Source organism: Peromyscus maniculatus, chromosome 16, assembly GCF_049852395.1.
Source record: "Peromyscus maniculatus bairdii isolate BWxNUB_F1_BW_parent chromosome 16, HU_Pman_BW_mat_3.1, whole genome shotgun sequence".
Taxonomy (NCBI): Eukaryota; Metazoa; Chordata; class Mammalia; order Rodentia; family Cricetidae; genus Peromyscus; species Peromyscus maniculatus.
The window spans coordinates 21,133,163-21,153,078 of record NC_134867.1 but is presented as its reverse complement, the minus strand read 5'-3'; positions in this window follow the sequence as shown (position 1 = coordinate 21,153,078).

Below are 19,916 nucleotides of genomic sequence, written 5' to 3'. Positions count from 1 at the left end.
ATGTCTGTCCTTGACTATAAATCATAAATTAATTAAAATCTTTAATGTTAATTTGTTCTATGTTTCTATTTTAATACTAGCCAACAAAATATTTTATATTTGACACGTCACATTAATCTGACTTTCACTTAGCAGAACGTTAGTGATACTATTTTGAGTCCTCCACAAACCATTCAAAAATGGATAAAGCTGCAGATGTTTTTGTTGGTTATGCCGCAGCGCTGCCCCTCGTGGCTGGAGCGTGCTGATTAAAAGAATCATAGCCATGGTTACCTTTTTAGAGCTTTATTGGGGGGAGAGAGAGGGGAGAGAGAGAGAAAGAGAGAGAGAGAGAGAGAGAGAGAGAGAGAGAGAGAGAGAGAGAGAGAGAGAGAGAAACAGAGACAGAGAGACACAAAGGGGGGAGGGAGAGAGGGGAGCCGACGGGAGGAAGGAGCGGAGAGGAGAGGGGACAGAGAGCCCACAAAGGGCTCACCCTCTTTTTAGGCTGGGAAGCCGGCAAAGGCTGATGACGTAATTAGGGATCAAATCCTTACATTCCAGACTTTCCCTTATTATAAAAAAAGCAGGTAGATGGGATTAGGGGCGTCGTTCCTCTCAAAAACTGCTTCCAGTTTAAGAGCCATCCTGACTACTGTAAATTTATTTGCATGGATCTTAGCCGCTTCCAGACCTGTCTGTGTTTCTCAAGGCAGTTTGAGAATGAGTGGGTGGAGTTAAGGTGAGTTAGGGTGAGTCATAGAAACCGCCCAAGTCCGCCCACTTAAGCCCGCCCACTGCCAGCGGAAGTCGGACAGAAAAGGTTGCACGTGGAGACGCAGAAGTGGGGAAGGAGAAGGGTTTAGTTAGAACTTTAGTAGAAAGCTTGGAGATAAAGTAACTTTTATTTGCCGGTTCGCTGGCAGAAGTTCCCGCAACTCTGTTATGGGGCCAGGTTTACACTGCTATGTGGCCACATTTACCGGTGCCCGCCCCTATCCGCCAATGTATCTGCCCCTTTGTCCCATGACTGTAGCTGAGAGGAAAAAAAAAAATTAAAATAACAAACTGGGATCAGACTTCAATCTTGGGCGTCCCCAAAGAGTGGAGAAAGATCCATGAGTCAGCTCAACTTCGCCATCCTCTTCGTCCAGGGATGCGAAGGGCTACAGCTGCACTGCAGTTGGTCCACCCGGTAGACCAAGACAGCATTTACTTTCTTGTCAGAAAGGGAAATGTGCCGTTGCGAGTGCAGCCCGAGGACAACACCCGGGGTGTCCATCGCAAAGAATATAGCTCAGACTACAACCGTGAGAACAGCGGACTTACTGTGGTGAAGAATCATGGCGGTAGTGGTGATTGGTAGATTTGAATTAAATCTATTTTTCCCTCCTTCATGGATCTCTTATCTTCTCTATGTATGTGGTAAGCTATCCATGGATGCAGAATAGAGTGGTAGTCCCAGATAAAAGGAAGCATGAAAGTCCCAGATGAAAGACACTTAGAGTTGGATTTTATCTCCTCTAATAACTAGAATAATAGGAAAAACAATCTAAGAAAAATGTCCATTATTATTCCTGCCTCAACCTACAATTTTCCTGGATGTGTCCAACTGATACACCACCCCAGGATAGGTATGAACGTGGCTCACCACAAAATCATAAGCTTACTGAATATATGAGCATCAAACAATCCCCCTTTGACCAAACCCCCTCCTTTCAATTTTCCTCCAAACTCTTTACCCCATTCTAAAATTGGTAGGAGGTGTGGTAGCATGTCTTTGCCATTGTTCTCTCAATTCTGGAAGATAATAGTTGATAAACCCTCATTTTACTCATTGTAGAGGATACAGGAAAGAGGTACTGTCTCAGGTGTTACTATTCTTACTACGACGACTAACACTATTGCTACTATTTATCCTTCTATCTCAGCTTCCCAAGAGGTTGAATTACAGCCTTATGCATCACACCCAGCCCTGCTCTTATTAAGGTAGGATGGGAATGATTGACAAGATGCTACTGACCTCACTGTCTCTGAAAATGTAGATGTCAGGGGAAGGAGGAAAGACATGATACCTCTGCTTGTGCCCATGCAGTAGTACAGGAAAGGATAAATGGCCTGCCACACCTTAATGACAGCGTCAAGTGTTGAGGAAGCAAAGTGTGGTTTCTTCCATTGTATTTGTCCGGAATAAAGTAGGTAAATAAACATTCTGTCTGCAGGTCATTACTGATCCTAGTATCTACTCAGAGGAAGAAGGACTTTTTATAGTTCATAGCCTTCAGAGTTTTTGAGAGCAGACTTGTTATAAATAGGCTTGAATATGTAGAATGGTAAACGAAGGACAGGGCTTACCACTGTAGCATCCCTAACGTCCTGTGATCTCTGGGCAATCTTCCCTCTTTCCTTCACCTATTGGAAATTATGTGACACTATGACCAGAGCCCTTTGCCCGGATGTTGCTGCCATGCTGTTTGGGCCACTCGGCTAGGACATTTGTGAAGGAAACCTAATGTTAGGTATTGTTTTCAATGACAGATTGTCAAAACCCATAATTTTTAAATAACACACAGTTTCTAGAAAAGATAAAGAAACTCAGAATGTATGGAGAATAAAAATACTACAGGAAAGTATGTGTCAAACTTGTGGATACACATGCTCAGAGACTATCCATAGTCTTAAAAGGATTCATTTTTAAAAGTACAAACATTTATAATAAACGAGGTACGCATCTCACTTAAAAAATAGAGGAAGGGAAGAGTAAACCTGGACTGATTTGAAGAGATGAAATAATGAAGAGCAGTAACCCCTAATTCAGAATTGCATGAGCAAAGGAAACACTGGTTCACCCAGACAAGAACAAAGTAAGGATCCCACCCATGAGTTACTGTGCTTACTCAGCTTGTGTGAGGGGTTACTAACGGGAGTATGGGTGACCCCCAAACAGCTGCACCCCTACAAAGTTCTTCCTCATCATGGGTGACCGACCCCATGGGAGCCATCAGAGTTCTACATGCAGTTAACATTGCCCTCCTCTCTAGCTTCTCTCAACGCCACTTGCCTCTGGGGCTTGGGGGAGGGAAAGGGAAAGGCAATAATGGCTGAAGATGGCATTTTCTTATCTCTTTCTTGTTTTTGTTTGTCTCTGTAGTTACGAAACCCACAACATTTCTTAAACAAAATGATATTGCTACATTCTTTAATAATGCCAGTTATGAAACTATCGCTTAAAAAATAACAAGAACCTAATTGAGGAATAAATGTATAAAGTCAAATACAATTTCCTCATTCTCTCTTTTCCTGTCATTTGGATGTAGATGTGAAACCCAAGGCCCCTGAATTCTAGGGAAGTGCTCTAGGAAGTGAGGTCCTAGCCCTCTACTTTTTCAAAGGTATTTCATGTGATCTGGTGGAAACACACATATGTCTGCTGCCAAAGCCTCCAAGGAAGAGCCTGGTACGGCATTCTGCTCTTTGATTTTTTGATCTGAATGTTGTCGGTTCTTAAACCACAGTGTAGCTATTACTTCCTACATGAATGCCCTAAAGATGGGCACATTAGATGCAGAGAAAAACATCTACAATTCAGTGACATTTTGTCATACTAAAATGATTACTTAGTCTATCTAAACATACAACTTCACTTCTTCTTCTCTAAAGGACCTACATTCCGGGATTAAATTAAAACCCACCATTCAAGTTAAATTCTAAGAGTTCTACATGACTATAGCATGACTTTAAATGCATATGCACATTCGTTTTTCTGTATTTCCCTATATTTACCCTAAATAAGTTTCTGAGACCATAATTTTAGGGAAAGATTGAGAATTTTATATTATGAAGCTCTAACAAATTGTTGGTTTATTTGGGTTTATCTCTTAGCTCAATGTCATATGACCTTGACATAATATAAGTGTATAGACAAACAGTATTTCAGATACAAAATTCTTAGTTCTGTGTTGTAAATAAATTTGGGTAAAACCTCAAGCCATCCACGGAGTCTCCATCTTCTCTGAGAGAAGCATCCTTTTTTAGCCAGGAGGAAGGACATGAGCAATCTCTTTCCATGTCAAGGATCCGCTTTCTGAAACTGGATCCAAGGTGAGGCCCACCATTTCCTCTTCCTTTGTAGGAAGAAGCTCATTTACCAGAATATCATTGTCAAAAACCCAGAGCCTGACAGGTAATTTCAGCATCTTGTACACATTCACTAAATCTTCTGGTAAGAGCAATTCCATCCCTGGAGCTGGGTTTACTAAACAGTACATCTCTGTGAGTGACATCACCCGCACCCCGCCCCCACCCCACATTCCTCTATAGGTTCCTGCAATATTCCTGCCTGCTGTCTTTGGCTAGCTGCTTGTGGTACCGTGCACTTGTGAAGCAGACCTGAGAAGTGGGGTCATTATCTTCTGGTTTGCTTTTTTTTTTTTTTCTTTGTTTTTGACCCCACTGCACTGTATCCAATTCTGAATCATCCTGTTTTGTCTTCCTTGCCTCTGGACTGTGCCTCTGCTTCCCACTACTGCCATATGCATTAAACTCATGCAAAAGGTTTTGGCTCTAAAAGTTGTCAGAGAAATGCTACCATAATTGACCTCCATGTCCTTCTTTTAAAAGTAGGAAGACTGGTCTACTGTGGGGGGCACCATTCCCTCTGCTAAGAAACTGGACTATACAAAAAGGAGAAAATAAACTGAGCACAAGCATTCACTGGTCTACTTTTGGGCTGCAGGTTCTGTGTGAGCAGCTCCTGAGGTCCAAGACTAACTCCACGGTTTGATGGACCGTAATCTGAAACTGGAAGCCGAAGGAACCCTTTCTCCCTCCAGTTGCTTTTGTTGGGGTATTTTTCTTTTCACAGCAACCAAAGTAAGTAAGATAATAACCTTATATGAAAATAATTCAGTGAGGACATCTGTCTTTCATTCTGAAACCACCTTGTGATTAATCATCTTAGCACAATATTATTGTTTTGAAATATCTTACACAATGCTCTTCATTTTACTTTTAAAAATTTCCTCTGGATTTTATCTCCTCGGATATTCCCATAGTTCACTTGGTCATGAATTCATATACAGTCCTCAACTTTTCTAAAACAACATCATTTTTCTTTCAAGTATCTTTGGTTTAGTGTTAAAGGATAAAATAATGAAAGAAAACCTCTAGAGAAAATGATGACATTATGTCCCATGGTCCTGGGAAGATGGTTCTTTTTATGTCTATATTTTATTATACAGGGTTAAATAAGTCCATTTACATACAGGTGTGCAATATACTTTAAGTATATTCTACTCATGCTCCACTGACCTTCTCCTCCAACCCTTTGCTCTGCAGATAGTCTCATCTCTACCTTCATGTCACCAGTACTTACATGTTATACATATGTGGTGTCTGGATCCACAAATGAAAGCATGCAACATTTGTCTTTATGATACTGACTTAATTAGTTTAATATTTTTTTCCTGACAGTGGCATGGCTTTAGTCTTTATTAAAGATGAAAAAATTTTTGTTTCTGTGTCTTTGTTGTTTGAAGTCTAGGTTGGTTCTACAACAGTGGTTGTGAATAGTGCTACAGAAACTGTGATGTTTATATCCTTATGATGTGTTGACTTGGAGTCTTTGGGTTAAAAACAAACAAAAAACAAGAAGTAGTACAGCTGGGTCGTTTGGTAGGCTTATTTTTAGGTTTTCTTTCCCCCTCTCTTTCTTTCTTCCTGAAACCACAATACTGATTTCCATGGTGGCTGGGCTATTTTAAATACCCAATGGTAGTGTATAAGGGTTCCATTTTGTCCATGTCCTCACCAGCTTTTGTTGTTATTTATTTTTCTGGTGACTGCTATTCTGAACATAGAAAGATAGACTCTCAATGTACTTCTAACTTGCAATTTTATCATGGCCAATGAGGCTGAACGTTTTTTAAAAATTCCATTGGCCAGTTGTGCATCATCCTTTAAAGTTTATTTTATTTCTAATCTTGTGTATATGTGTTCATCCATGTGTGTGCATGTGTGTGTGTGTGTACCACACGTATGTAAGTGCCAATGGAAGACAGAAGGTATGAGGTTTCTTGGAAATGGAGTTATGGGTGGTTGTAATTTGCCTAACATGGGTGTTAGGAACTGAATTCATGTCCTCTGGAAGAGCAGGAAGTACTCTGAACCACTGACTCATCCCTCTATCCTCCTGTACTTGGTCTTTTGAGAATATTCTGCTCATTTAATCAATCCATGTACTGACTGGGTTGTTCACTTTCTTGTGGTTGAGATCTTTGAATATTCCAGATATGAATCCTGTGTTTGGTACATGCCTTGTAAAGACTTTGTCCCATTCTGTAGGGTATCCCTCCCCTCTGTTGTTTCCTTTGATGTAAGGAAACCTTTAAGGTGCACGAGGTCCCACTTGTTACAGGTGCCACTTCCCGAGCAACTGCAGTCCTGTTCAGAAAGAACTTGTCTATGCCAATATCTCAAAGGGTTTTCCTTACCTTTCCCTTACCAATTTTAGAATTTCAGGTTTTACATAAAGGTCTTTGGTGCATTGGAAATTGATTTTAAGATGGGGTGAGATATAGATATCTAGTTTTATTCTTCTACATATGAATATCCACTTTTTGCTAGCAACATTTGTTGAAGAGATTGCCTTTTCTTTAGGGCATACTTTTGAAATCTATTTCAAAAATCAAGTGGCCATAGCTACTTGAGTTTAATTCTGGGTTTTGTATTTTATTCCATTGATTTTTGTGTCTGTTTTTGTACCAGCATTACACCTTTTTTAAATTAAGATTTTATTATTTATTTATTTATTTATTTATTTATGTATGTATGTATGTATGTATGTATGTATCTGTATGTGTCTGTGTGCATGCATGTGAACCTGGATGTGTGTGCCTGAGGAGGTCAGAAGAGGGCATTGAATTTCCTGGAGCTGGAGTTACAAGCAGTTGTTAACTGCCTGACATGGGTGCTGGGAAGTGAGCTCCAGGCCTCTGAAGGAGCAACAAGTGTTCTTAACTGCTGAGCCATGTCTACAGCCTCACATGCTTTTATTACTATGGCTCTGTAGTATAACTTGAAATCAACCATGGTGATAATTCCAGCATTTTTCTCAGAATTACTTTGGCTATCTACGGTCTTTTGTTTTGTTTAGAAATTAATATACATCATTCTTTCCCACATTCTCCTCCCTCCAATTCCTTAAATTTATGGCTTCCTATTAATTATAATCACCTCTCTATCACACATACGTATATAGGCTTATAAACACTACCTGATGAAATTATCTAGTATTGGCCATATGTGTTTAGGGTCGACCCCTTAGCATTGGCAAGTCTATCAGACAGCTTATCTCTGGAGAAGATTGATTCTCTCTCTCTCTCTCTCTCTCTCTCTCTCTCTCTCTCTCTCTCTCTCTCTCTCTCTCTCTGTCACACACACACACACACACACACACACAGAGCAAACATTGATCTTCTGTAGCTTTTCTTACAGAGATGAAGTCTTATGTGAGCTAAAGTTTTTGTGAAGAATGACTCTGGGGTTCTGATGGGGTACTGCATTGAATCTGTAGGTTGCTTTTGGTAGTATAGCCTTTTTTTTTTTTTTTGGTTTTTCGAGGCAGGGTTTCTCTGTGTAGCTTTGTGCCTTTCCTGGAACTCACTTGTAGCCCAGGCTGGCCTTGAACTCACAAAGATCCACCTGGCTCTGCCTCCCGAGTGCTAGGATTAAAGGCGTGCACCACCACTGCCCGGCAGTATAGCCATTTTTACAATATTAATTCTTTGTATACATGAGCATGGGAGGTATAGCTTCTTATCCTTTAGTATCTTCAACTTCTTTGTTTCGCATTTTAAAGTTTTTATTGTAGAGGTCTCTCACTTTTTTTTGGTATCCCGATGTGCTGGCTAATTTTTTTATTAAATTAACATAACCTAGAGTTGTTATGGAAGAGGGAATCTCAATTGAGAAAGTGCCCCTACCAGATTGGCTTGTGGACAAATCTGTGATGCATTTTTTTGATTGATTATTGATAGATGCTGTTCCACTCTAGCTCTTGGCTCCAGGTCCCTGCCTTGACTTCCCTCAGTGATGAACTTAGATAAGGAAGTGTAAGCTCATTAAACTCTTTCCTCCCAAAGTTGTTTTTGGTCATGGTGTTTTATCACAGCAATAGAAACTCTAAGGCAACTGGTTGGTTTTCATTATCACTGTGACACAACCTAGAATCACCTGAGAAGAGAGAAACTCAACTGAAGGGTAATTTTGAGGCAATTTTGAATGGTGGTGTGTGTGTGTGGGGGGGGGGAGTTAGTAACTTAGAAGTTTAGCAGGTCCGAGGAGCTGAACTATAGCCTGGAAATATTTGGGCACGCAAGAATTTCATAGCAGAAGACAGTTGAAATATTAAAGGTTGGATAACACCAAATATTCATAGTAAATGGCTTGCCTTTTGACAGACCTGTGACTGGTCTAAGTTAAGCTTTAATACACAGCTGAATCTCTATAATATATTCTTGTGGCCTGCAAGATGGATCTTTTACACAACAAAGTATGAAGCTCCAGAAAATATGTTTTTATTTTTATGTATATGAGTGCCTAGCCTGCATGTGTGTCTGTGCATCATGTGTGTGCAGTGCCAAGAAGAGGGCGTCAGAGCCCATGGAACTGCTGTCCCAGAAGGTGTGGCATGGAGGTTAGCCTCCCCGAAGGTACTGGGAATAGAACCTGGGTCTCCTGGAATAGCAGGCAATGCTCTTAACTGTCAAGTTCTCTCTCCAGCCCAGAATCTGGTTTTTAAATGCTTCATCCCTGAAGTCCGTAAGACATCACTGATTTACCAACTCTCTCCTTTTATCAAGTGCCGCAGCCAAATGGCAGACATAGCCACACCATTGCTTCCTCACTGTCTGTACCAAAGCCAGATTTACTTTGGAATTAATGAATCTTAGGCTCAGGGCCCACCCTTGCTAGGCTTTTTCATAAGCTTCATATTTATAATGTTATATTTTCTTAGTCAGAGACTTCTCCAAAGTAAATAGGCTGCAGGCCCTATATGTCCTGGATCTGCCCTCTTTGTACAATAACCTCAAAAAAAAAAAAGGATAATAAAAATAATTATCGATCCAGCCTCCTGGTTCACACTGAGATTGCAGCTTTATGTGGGTAGTCCCGCTCTCAGCAGGGACTCTCCTCCCCATGCTAGACTGAAGTGAATGTTGGCAACTCGCTGTTAATTTATAGTTAATCTATGTCCTTCTAAAGAAGCCTATTTAAAAAAACTTCTTATTGATTATGGATTTCCCATGATGTATCCTGACCCCACTCATCTCCTCGTTCCCTCGATTCTACCTTCTGCCCTTGCAACCTCCACCTCCAAAATAAAATAAAATTTTAAAGAAAAACACAAAGCAAAACCCCCCAAATCCTTGATATGGAAGCTGTGGTGTGGCCCAGTGAGTCACAGAGCATGTCCTTTAGTTCATACATCTCTCCTTGTGTTTATTGCAATGCGTCATTGCTCTGGTTTGTCAAGGCCTCTGGCTTCTGCTACACCCTGGATACTGGGCCCTCACAGGGGCTCCTCTTGGATATCCTGCTGTCTTGTGTCATGGAGATCCTGCTGTTTTGGATCTGCAGGTCTGGTGCCTTCTTCACATGCTCCAGCAGTTGATAGATTTGGTGGATGTTGAGGCGGGCCAACTCACAGCCCTGGTTCTGGGTCTAGGTGGTAGCTGGGTGAGTCAGCCTGCCAGCTTTCCCTCATTGTCACCACCAGGGTGAGCTCTCCAGCACTGCCCCATCTAGCTCACCCAATGCAGCAGACAGCAAGGAGCCAGGCCAGTTCTCCAGCTCTCACACCCTTGGGGCCGGTTCATCTGCTCCCACCCCACCAGGGCCAGCTCTACCGTTTTGCCCAGGGGAGGTGCAGGGCTCGATCTCCAGAGTGCTGCAGGTGGGGAGGGGTAGGGCCAGCTCTCCCACCTGCCACAGGTGACGAGGAGGAGGGGGCATCTTTCCCTCACCCATGCCACCACATGGCAGACAAGGGGGCGGGGTCAGCTCTCTTGCTCTCACACTCCCTAACAGGGTCAACTCCCTAACAGGGTCAACTCTGCTGTGCTGCCCAGGTGAGGTGCAGGGCTCATTCTCCCATGTGTCAGTGGGGGGGGGCAGGGCCAGCTCTCCCACCTGCCACAGGTGCTAAGGGGCGAGGAGAAAAAGAAGCTTATTTTCCAGAGAAGAACTAACTTTTCTTTGACTCTTCCTGTCTCATGCCACTGATCTAAAATACTGTGCTTACTGGGGTCTCGAACAGTAGGAATTACGCTCCCCCACTGTCTCACTGTGTTAAGGTAATCTTTCCAAGGCCCCATGGCCAAGAAAGCTTGCTTCTTGAATTTAAATAAGTTTGTTTCTAGAAGCCATGGGGCCTCTGCAAAACAAAATAATAGTATTTTTTTTCTCAAATGATATTTGGTTTTACTAAATCATATATAGACTAGAAAGTTAGAGATAAGTGGAGGATATTAAACAGTGTAATATTAAAATAAATTAATATTACAAAATTGATATCAGCCTTTCCCAGTTGCCACATAGTAAAATTGTCAGTCAGGAGTATTAAATGTATGTTCAACTCTACATAGGGTGATGGTAGCCCAACACTGCCACTCAGATTTCGGTTTTTATGCTGTTCTCTGATTATAAATATCCATGCAGAAATTTTAACAGGTGCTTTCGGGAGGGTCAGGGGATTAAAAATAGACATAGTTTGTTTGACCTTTGGCTAGCTGTAAGTTCAAGCTACTTTTTGGAATGAAAATAGGGTTATAATTTTATTTATCATTTATAAAGTTGCAGAATTCTTTAATAAATTCCAGGTGTAATTTTCCACCTGCCAAGGCCTTGCAGCTTTGCTCAGTCCCACCTGTGAGCCCCTTCCCTGCGGTTGTGGGCTAGTCCTCACAGTCTGGAAGGTCACTGTAAGAGTAGTTCAGGCAGCCTCTGCAGGTTCTGTAGATGATGATCAGATGGTAACACCCTGGCACAAAGAGCGAGATGCCCACAATCAGGACGACAATGGCCCGGCTGGCCCCCACGTGCCTGATGTAGCCGGCCAGCAGAAGGCAGCTCGTCAGGATCAGAGTGGTGCCGATCAAAGCCTGCAAGGTGGTACAGATGATGGTCTTGTGAGGAATCTTAGCAGGGCTTTTGTTCAAGAAGTGAGATCTCATGACACCCGGACCTCTTTGATTGAGAGCTAGTCAGTAGCTCAGGTCCCTCCTGAAGGTTACAGTCTCCTGGGTCAGCACTGAAGAGCTTCCAATGTTTACTTTGCTCTGGGGATCACAACGTGACTTGCTGCAGCTCAGATCCCTTCCGAAAGTTGCAGTGTCTGGGTTAGTGCAGGAGAGCAATCTTTCCTTTGCTCCAGGGATCGCAATGTGAACTTGCAACTCAGATTCCTTCCCAAGGTTGCAGTGTTCCGGGTCAGTGTGGGAGGGCCTCCAATGCTTATTTAGCTCCTGGGGATCCCAGTGCTGCCTCGGTACAAGTGGGCACCATCATCGCTAGAGTGGAGGAACTTCACCTGGCTGCCACACAGAGTGCAGGGGGGTCTGAGAAGACCTGACGGTTGCCGGTAGAGGCACGCGCGTCAGATCCCTCAGTATCTGTCTCCCATCGGCCTCCACCAGACTAACTGCTTCTGAGAAGCTGTCACTTTTGTTTCCTGGAAAGGATTTTTAAGTCTTCAAAAATTATGATGACTTTGACGGACCGTAGGGTTTGGGCTGTATTTTTGTTGAGTTCTTAGACCAGCTCTGGTAAATATCCTAATTCTATTGTAATCGAAATCATTAGATTGAATTGATGAGCTTACATCAGTCACACCTTGCTCAGGCAGTCCCCCAGAATTCCTCTTTCTCTCTGGTCTCTTCAATTTGTCTATCAAGCAACACGCTCGTTTGATTTGATCCGTCTAAATGGCCTGTGGACCGGAAGAAGTTGGGAGGTTGGGGATCTGTCCTGGCGCAGCCCCTTCTTCAGTGTGTGGCCGTGGTCACGGTCCTGTACAGGGACCTGGCCCATTCTGCACAATGGGTGTAGTAGCAGCTACAGCTCAAGGTCATGAATACTGAATGAAATGTGCCCAGGACTCTGTAGGTGCCCTCTGTGGGGCTCAGGTCCTGACAGAGTCAAACCAATCCAGGCCCAAGGTTTGACTTATTTTCTAGATAACAGTTTTCTGGAAAGCTTGGAGATAGGAGATGTTCGGAGGAGGGGCCGCTCCCTTCAGAGGGGCAGCGAGCAGAATCAGTGTGGTTTTCTGAGGAGGTTCTAACAGAGACGCTTCCACTTAAGTGAGGGCATCAGAATTCTCTCCTAACTCCTTGACTTCATAAATCCAAGCTATAGCTTCTTCAAGATTCTTTATTAGCCTGTATCAGGTGTGTCCTTTGTGTCCCCTAGGCCTGCTTTTCCCCAAAATATGATTCCTTAACACTGTGTGTGCGCGATTCGTTTGTCACACTTGGTTCAGTTTAACCCCACTCTGAAGAGGAATCTTAAATCCAAACATTGAGTTCTATTTTCAACATGTATTCTTTTATGCTGGACATTGCCTCATTAGTCAAAGTAGAATACAAACTCCAGGGAAGTCTTGCGGGCCGCAGAAATATATCATAAGAACTCAGCTGGTTATGGCAAAGTCACTACCTGGAGGGATCAGGGAATTCCTCCAGAGGAAGCCAAATCCCAAGGAGTTTTTGGTGTTACTTGGCTTGTTATATATCAGCTGTATTCTGTTATGAAAATCATGTGTGCCTTCATAGTTTTCCCAATTGACTTTCCCCTAAGAAGGACTAACAGTGTAGACTGATCACTCTCTGGACATACACATTCCAGGTATTTGGAGAACAGCCTCAGGAAAGGCTTTCTCTGGAACCAGTTATATCCCTTAGCCACTTTCAAGGACTACAGGAAACACCACCCAGGGGGGCGCCCAACTTCCAAGGACTAACAAGTGATAGCAGCCCACGTACAAGTCTCCTGACTTACAGTAAATTCACAAGAGGACGCCACCTAGGCCAGGTGGACACTAAGTAATAGTTTTACACAATTTAGCTTAGGCCCTTCTTTCTTACAGCCTTACTAACTTTATAGACCTCTAACTACTTACCTAACCACTTCTAGGAATATTTAGATAAACTTCTGTGCTAACAGCTATGCTCAGCCAGAACTCCCAGTTCAAACCTCCCTGTATCACCAGAGGCATCTAGCTGTACACAGGTTGCCTAGAGACTGAGCACACTTTCCCCCACCCTGCAGAAAAACGGCAGACAGCTTGGACAGATAGGAGCCACAGGAAAAAAGAAGACAGTTTTATTTTCTCCCATTGACCTAGCAACTTATAGATTTTTAACATCCTTTACCAAACACATTTAAGGTTATAGTTGTGCACGTAAGACCCCTCTTCTTAGATATTACCCATATTTAGCCTTTAGTTGATTCATTAGTCACTTCTCCTTTGGGTCACAAATGGTAATTAACAACTAGTGCCCTTCTTTGTAATTCTTATCAACCCTCCATTTGATCCTGATAGTGGACAATCACTGCCTGAGGAAGTTCAGGCTGAGTGTCCTGGGTGGAGGGGAGGATTGTGATTTTGGGGAGATATATAACTGTAAAGCAGAGGACAGGCCGGAGAAGAGAGAAGAGAATGGAAGAACGAGATGGGTAAGAACTTGAGAGGAACAAGCTGAGATGGGGAAGAACTAGATTGAAGAACTAAAAGAGAGGACTAGAGGAACGAGATGGAAGATGAGGAAGAGCCAGATGGGGAAGAACAAGATGAGGAAGAGCCAGATGAGAGAGAAGGAGACAGGAGAGGAGCTGATAGGGGAAAGAACTAGATAGATGAGAACCTAGAAGGGACAGAACTAGATGAAGGAATTAAGGTAGAACATAGAGGGGACAGTAGATAAATATAGAGAGAAATCAGGCAAGAAAGGAGCTAGACATGAGAACAGAACTGAAGCTGTGTATAAAGGATGTTATGCCAGAGGAATTAAAGCAAATGGATCAAAGAACTCTGAGTGCGTAGACTGATTTACCGACCCTAAAGATTCTCTGCTGGTTGATAGAGCCTTCCGCGGACCCTGGGAGGGGACTATCGAGGGGCTGGACCCCCATAGTCCTCGTTAGGGAAGTAATGGTTTTCCAGTATATTCTTAGACTGAAAGTCTAGAGTTGCTTGCTTTGTACAAACTCAGTTTTTTTTTTTTTTTTTTTTTTTTTAAGTTTACTAGTATAAAACTACTGGCCTGGTGGCAGTTGTACACGCCTTTAATCCCAGCACTCAGGAAGCAGAGCCAGGTGGATCTCTGTGAGTTCGAGGCCAGCTTGGTCTACAGAGTGAGACCCAGGACAGACACCAAAACTACATGGAGAAATCCTTTCTCAAAAAACCAAAACAACAACACCAACAACAACAAAAAACCCAAAACCAAAAAACAAACAAAAAAACTTCTGGGAAGAATTTTCTTTGAAATTGTTTGCATTTGTAACCATTGGCATTTAATTTAGAAATTAAGATCTTCCATTGATTTGCATATATTTCACAATGTACCTCATCTTCCCTTTCACATAGCTCAGAAATAGAATAGTGACTCTTCGGCCTCAGTTTCATGCACACTATAAAGCTAAGAATGACTACATATATAAAGCCTCTCAATTAATACCTAGAGGCAGGGGAATGTATAATGGAGGCACTCTTCAGTTTTGCATGACCCTGTTATCTTGTATTTATTTTGTGAAGGAAAAATCTATAAAAATTTTTTAAAAAAAGCAAAAGTCAATAGTTGGAAACTCACTTTTTGAGTACAGAGAACTGACTGGTGATTTATCTAAATACTGAAACATCTTTAGAGTGATTGAACGAAAACCATTACTTCCCTAGAGTTTTTGAAATAAACACAAGATAGTATGGCATCTACTGTCTGGCTAGCTTGGCGAGCTGTCTCATATCATCCTCAGCTGTAAGCCCCCTTACTTACCTTCCTCAGGGTTCCATGAGATGTCTGATCCACTCTGTCCTGCTTTAGGGAAGAATCCTGTTAGGTCTATTAAACCAGAATCTCCCTCACCCTACATGTTTTTCCTCAATAATTTCCCATCTAGTGACCCCTTCAACCCTGTAATCTGGCTGCATATTCTCACTTTCCCATGGTATATTCAAAATTGAGTTTACTGTTTTGGTTCATTCAATTACTCTAAAGACACTACAATATTTCGATTAATCACCAGCCGGTTCTCTGTACTCAAAAAGTGAGTTTCCAACTATTGATTTTGCTTTTTTCATTTTCATAGATTTTCCCTCACAAAATAACTAAATTCTACCCTACCGAGCAAACATAGTCTACCAAATGCCAATCTAGTTGATTTTTTAGTGAACAAAAGCCAACTGGTTGAGTAATTGTACATATTCAAATGGAAGAGATTGTTTATTCATTGCTTGAACAAGGGAGAGGACTGAAAGACACTTTGCTTATCTCACCTTTTAATTATTTTTTTCCAAGACAGGGTTTCTCTGTGTAACAGTCCTGGCTGTCCTGGAACTTGATTTGTAGACCATATTGGCCTCAGACTTACAGAGATCCACCTGATTCTGCCTCCCAAGTTCTAGGATTAAAGACCTGTGTTAGCATGCTAAGCTGTGTTTAGCTTAACTTTAGTCAAGTTTATGAATCTTATTCTGGTTAGGTCTTTCTCTGTAAATTCCCAAATACAGGTTATAGCAAAGATTCTTTCCAAGTCCATTTAACAAGAATGCCTCACCCTTCCAATCTGATGGCCATCAACATCTGACTAGGCTTCTTAGCTATCCTCTTCCTGCAGGGGATGACAGGTCACCCTGATGTGGCTTCAGCAAGGAGCCTGTTAAGTCAGTTTGCACGGTATTTCCTTCACTCCTGTGTTTCTGAGTTGTTCACTAATTGGGTTTTCACTAGCCCCTGTCCTAAACTTGGCCATAGTACATTCTGAGTTGAGTTCCGTCTAATCGCAAAATCCACGGCAATGGTTCTCTCACCCGTCAGGATGGTCTTTCCTACCACATTTTAATGGCTGTCATTAACATAATTTTTATGGACAGTGAACATGGATGATAGAACACAAAATCTCAAAATAAGAAATCAGAAAGGAAAGATTTATAAACCGTAAATCCCCTTCTGTTTCATATTTCTTGTTTATGGCTGTACATAGGTCCAAGAAAATCCCTTCCCTGGTATTCCATAAATCACTGTAATGAAATACTACATGCTGTATAAGCTGATTGGAACCAACTTATTCTTATTTGCAACAAAGTATTTCACAGAGACACTCCTGCAAAAGTTTCAAGCCCTCATGATGTCCTGTGCCACCATGGGTCCTGAAACGATGAATCTGGCTAACCATGAGCTGGAACCTCTGAACCCAAATCAATCTTCTCTTCTTAAATGGATTCTCTCATGTATTTACCACATAGGAAAATAATATGATACAAGCCAGGAGTAGTGGTATACACCTTTAATCCCAGCACTCAGGAGGCAGAGGCAGGCTAGCTTCAGGCCAGCCTGGTCTACAACTGCGTCGCGCTCCTCGGCCAGTGAGGAAGAACGACCACCATGTGAGGATTCTTCTCAGATCACACTTTATTGGAGCGCCTCTTGGTTAAGGGAGAGCGGGAGGTGAGGGGCCCCGAGGACTAAACTGCAGCTGCTTATATAGAGAATCAGGCAAACGTGCCGTACTGTGATTGGGTCCCGCCAGAATGCTAGCACGGGGAGCCATGGGATAGGCCGAGGACATAAGGCCAATTACCATACTCGTGCATCATAGCCAAATATGGAGTTGTTTACAGCTAGGCTACCAGGAAGCCAGCGCCATCTTTGAATAGCGGCTCCCTACATACAACAGTGAGTTTAGGACCACCATGACCATGTAGAGAGACCCTGTCTCAAAAAAAAAAACAACAGTAAGAACCCCCAAACAACCAAAGAATATGACACACACCACTATCGTTTGTGGTGCCGTTAATTCATATATTTGTTTCAGCATACATGGGCAATGTGACGTATGTTATCTTAACAAGTTTCCAACAAATGGACAGATTGCAAAGGCTTGGCCCCCAGCCCATGACGCTATTAGAATTTACTGGGAGGGCCGAATGGGAGGAAGTCAGATACATGGAGGCATGCCCTTGAATGGGGTATTTAACCCCTGCCTCCTTTTTTCGTCTCTATGAATCCAGTGGTTGTGAGGAGATCTGCTTTGCTCCTCCACATTCGACACCACACCCTTCCTTGCCATGGATGGTAAAGCACCATTACACTCAGACAGTTGAAACCACAAACCAAAACAAACTTTGATTCCCCATAAGTTAGCCATCTTGAGTGTTTTGTTACAGTGAGGTAAAGCTGACCAACTTGGGTTAGTTCCACTGGATGACTGTTATGAATGTGGCTGCCATATGTGTTCATGATCCAAATACAGTCAACTTTTTAAACGTCTACAGTTGCTTTATTAATTAAATTCTTTCTCCATTGAGAATTTTAAATCCACCTAGGTTTTTTTCTAGTTATTAAAGTGAATTTATGGCCTGGGTTTATGAGGATCTGTTACAGACAGAACCATTTTCATCCTGATACCTTGAAATTAAACGAACATATGTTTTTTTTTTATTTAACCTTTTATTCATTCTTTGTGGATTTCACATCATGCATCCTGATCACACCCATCTTCTTGTCCCCTCAGTCTGCCCTCTGCCCTTGCAACCTCCCTCCTAAAGAAAATTTAAAAGTAAAACCAAACCAAACCAAACAAAAATAGAAACACACACACACACACACACACACACACACACACACACACACACACACAAAATCAAATAAAAAAAATCTCAGCACGGAAGCTGTAGTGTGGCCCAGTGAGTCACACAGTATATACCCTTTACTTTAGTCCATACATCTTTACTTGTAAGTGTTCTTTGCTATGATTCACTGGTCTGGTTCGAGGCCTCTTGCTTCTGCTCCACCCTGGATACTGGGCCCTCACGGGGACTCCTCTTGGATATTCTGTTGTTGCTTTGTGATCATGGAGATCCTGCAGCTTTGGATCTGCAGGTCTGGTGCCTTTACATGCTACAGCAGTCCACAGAGGGCATGGCTGTTGAGGGTGGGTCAACTCACAGCCCTGGTTATGGGCCTGGGTCGGTCAGCCTGCCAGCTCTCGATCATTGTCACCACCAGGGTGCGCTCTCCAGCACTGCCTCACCCAATGCAGCAGATAACAAGCAGAGGCAGGTTCTCTTGTTCTTATACCCTCAGGGTCCAGATCACTGGCACTCCCACTACCAGGGCCAGCTCTACTGTTTTGCCCCGGCGAGGTGCAGGGCTCACTCTCTGGATTGCCTTGGTGAGGGGCAGGACCAGCTCTCCCTTTCTCATGACCCTGAGGTTGGCTCTCCTACCTGCTGCAGGTGGTAAGGGTTGGGAGGTGAGGGTACATTTCCCTTACCCTTGCCATCCCATGGCATATGAGATGAGGCAGGGGAGCAGCTTTTCTGCTCGCTGGCCCTGCTCCTCTGCCCCCTGCCAACAGGGTCAGTTCTAGTGTGCTGCCCAGGTGAAGTGCTGTTCCCACTCTGCTGTGTGCTGCAGCTGATGAGGGGCAGGGCCAGTTCTCCCACTCTCAAGGCCCAGTGGCCATCTTTCTCACCTGCCACAGGTGGCAAGGGGTAAGGGGAAGAGGATCATTTTGTGTTCCTCACGCATGTTACCACATGAAAGATGGGGGCAGGAAGAAGGGTCAGCCCTCCTGCTCTCATGTCTCCTGGGCCCACTCCCCCCACCCCCAACAGGGTCAGCTCCATTGTGCTGCCCAGGTGAGGTGCAGGGCCTGCTTTTCCCTGTCCTGAAGCTGGTGAGGGGCAGGATCAGCTCACCCACTCTCGTGACCCCAGGATCAGCTTTTCCTGCCTACAGTAGATGATAAGGGGTGAGGAGCAAGGGGCAAAAGGGGTATCTTTCCCTAGCCTACACCACCATGGACAGACCTTGGGGCTAGCCTTCCCACTCTCCTGTCTTCAGGGTCTGCTCACCCCCACCCCCACCAGCAGGGACAGTTCTGCTGTGTTGCCCTGAGGAGGTGCAGGGCCTGTTCTCCAGAGTATGGTGATATTTTATTTGTACTGAAATGTGATTTTATTTGTATGTTAATAAATAAAGTTGCCTGGGGGTCAGAGCTAATAGTAAGCCATAGTGGAGCTGGGCATTCGTGGTGCAGGCCTTTAATCCCGGCACTTGGTAGGCAGAGCTAGGTAGATCTCTGTGTGTTCAAGGATACAGCCAGCATGGAGACATGCACCTTTAATTTCAATACCAACCATAGAAGACCTGGAGGTCTGTACAGACAGGCAGTGACGAGGCATTCATGTGGTTGGGTTTACAACCAATGAGAAGGCAGAACAGAAAGTCTTTATAAAGACAGACACACAGGAAGTAGGTCTCTCTTGGCTGAAGAGGATTGCTGAAGCAGGAAGGGTAAGGCTCTTAGCTCTGACCTCTTTGGCTTTTATCTTTACATTGGCTCTGCATTTCTTATTTAATAAGACAGTTACTTCTACACCGGAGCGGTGGAGCCATTGAGGGACAGGGCCAACTCAGTGCAGCCTTTGAGGGGCAGGGTCAACTCTGTGCAGCCCTATCCTCACTGCTTTTGGTGGTAAAAGGAGCCATAGACATCAACACAGATGGCAGCTGTGGCAGAATCATGGACCCAGACATGGCTCATAGCAGTCTAGGCCCAGAGCACACCATGGCCCTGGGAGGCAGCATGGCTACTCAGATCTACATGGCCCCATCAGAGACTCTACCCACAGATAGTAATGTAGCCTGAGG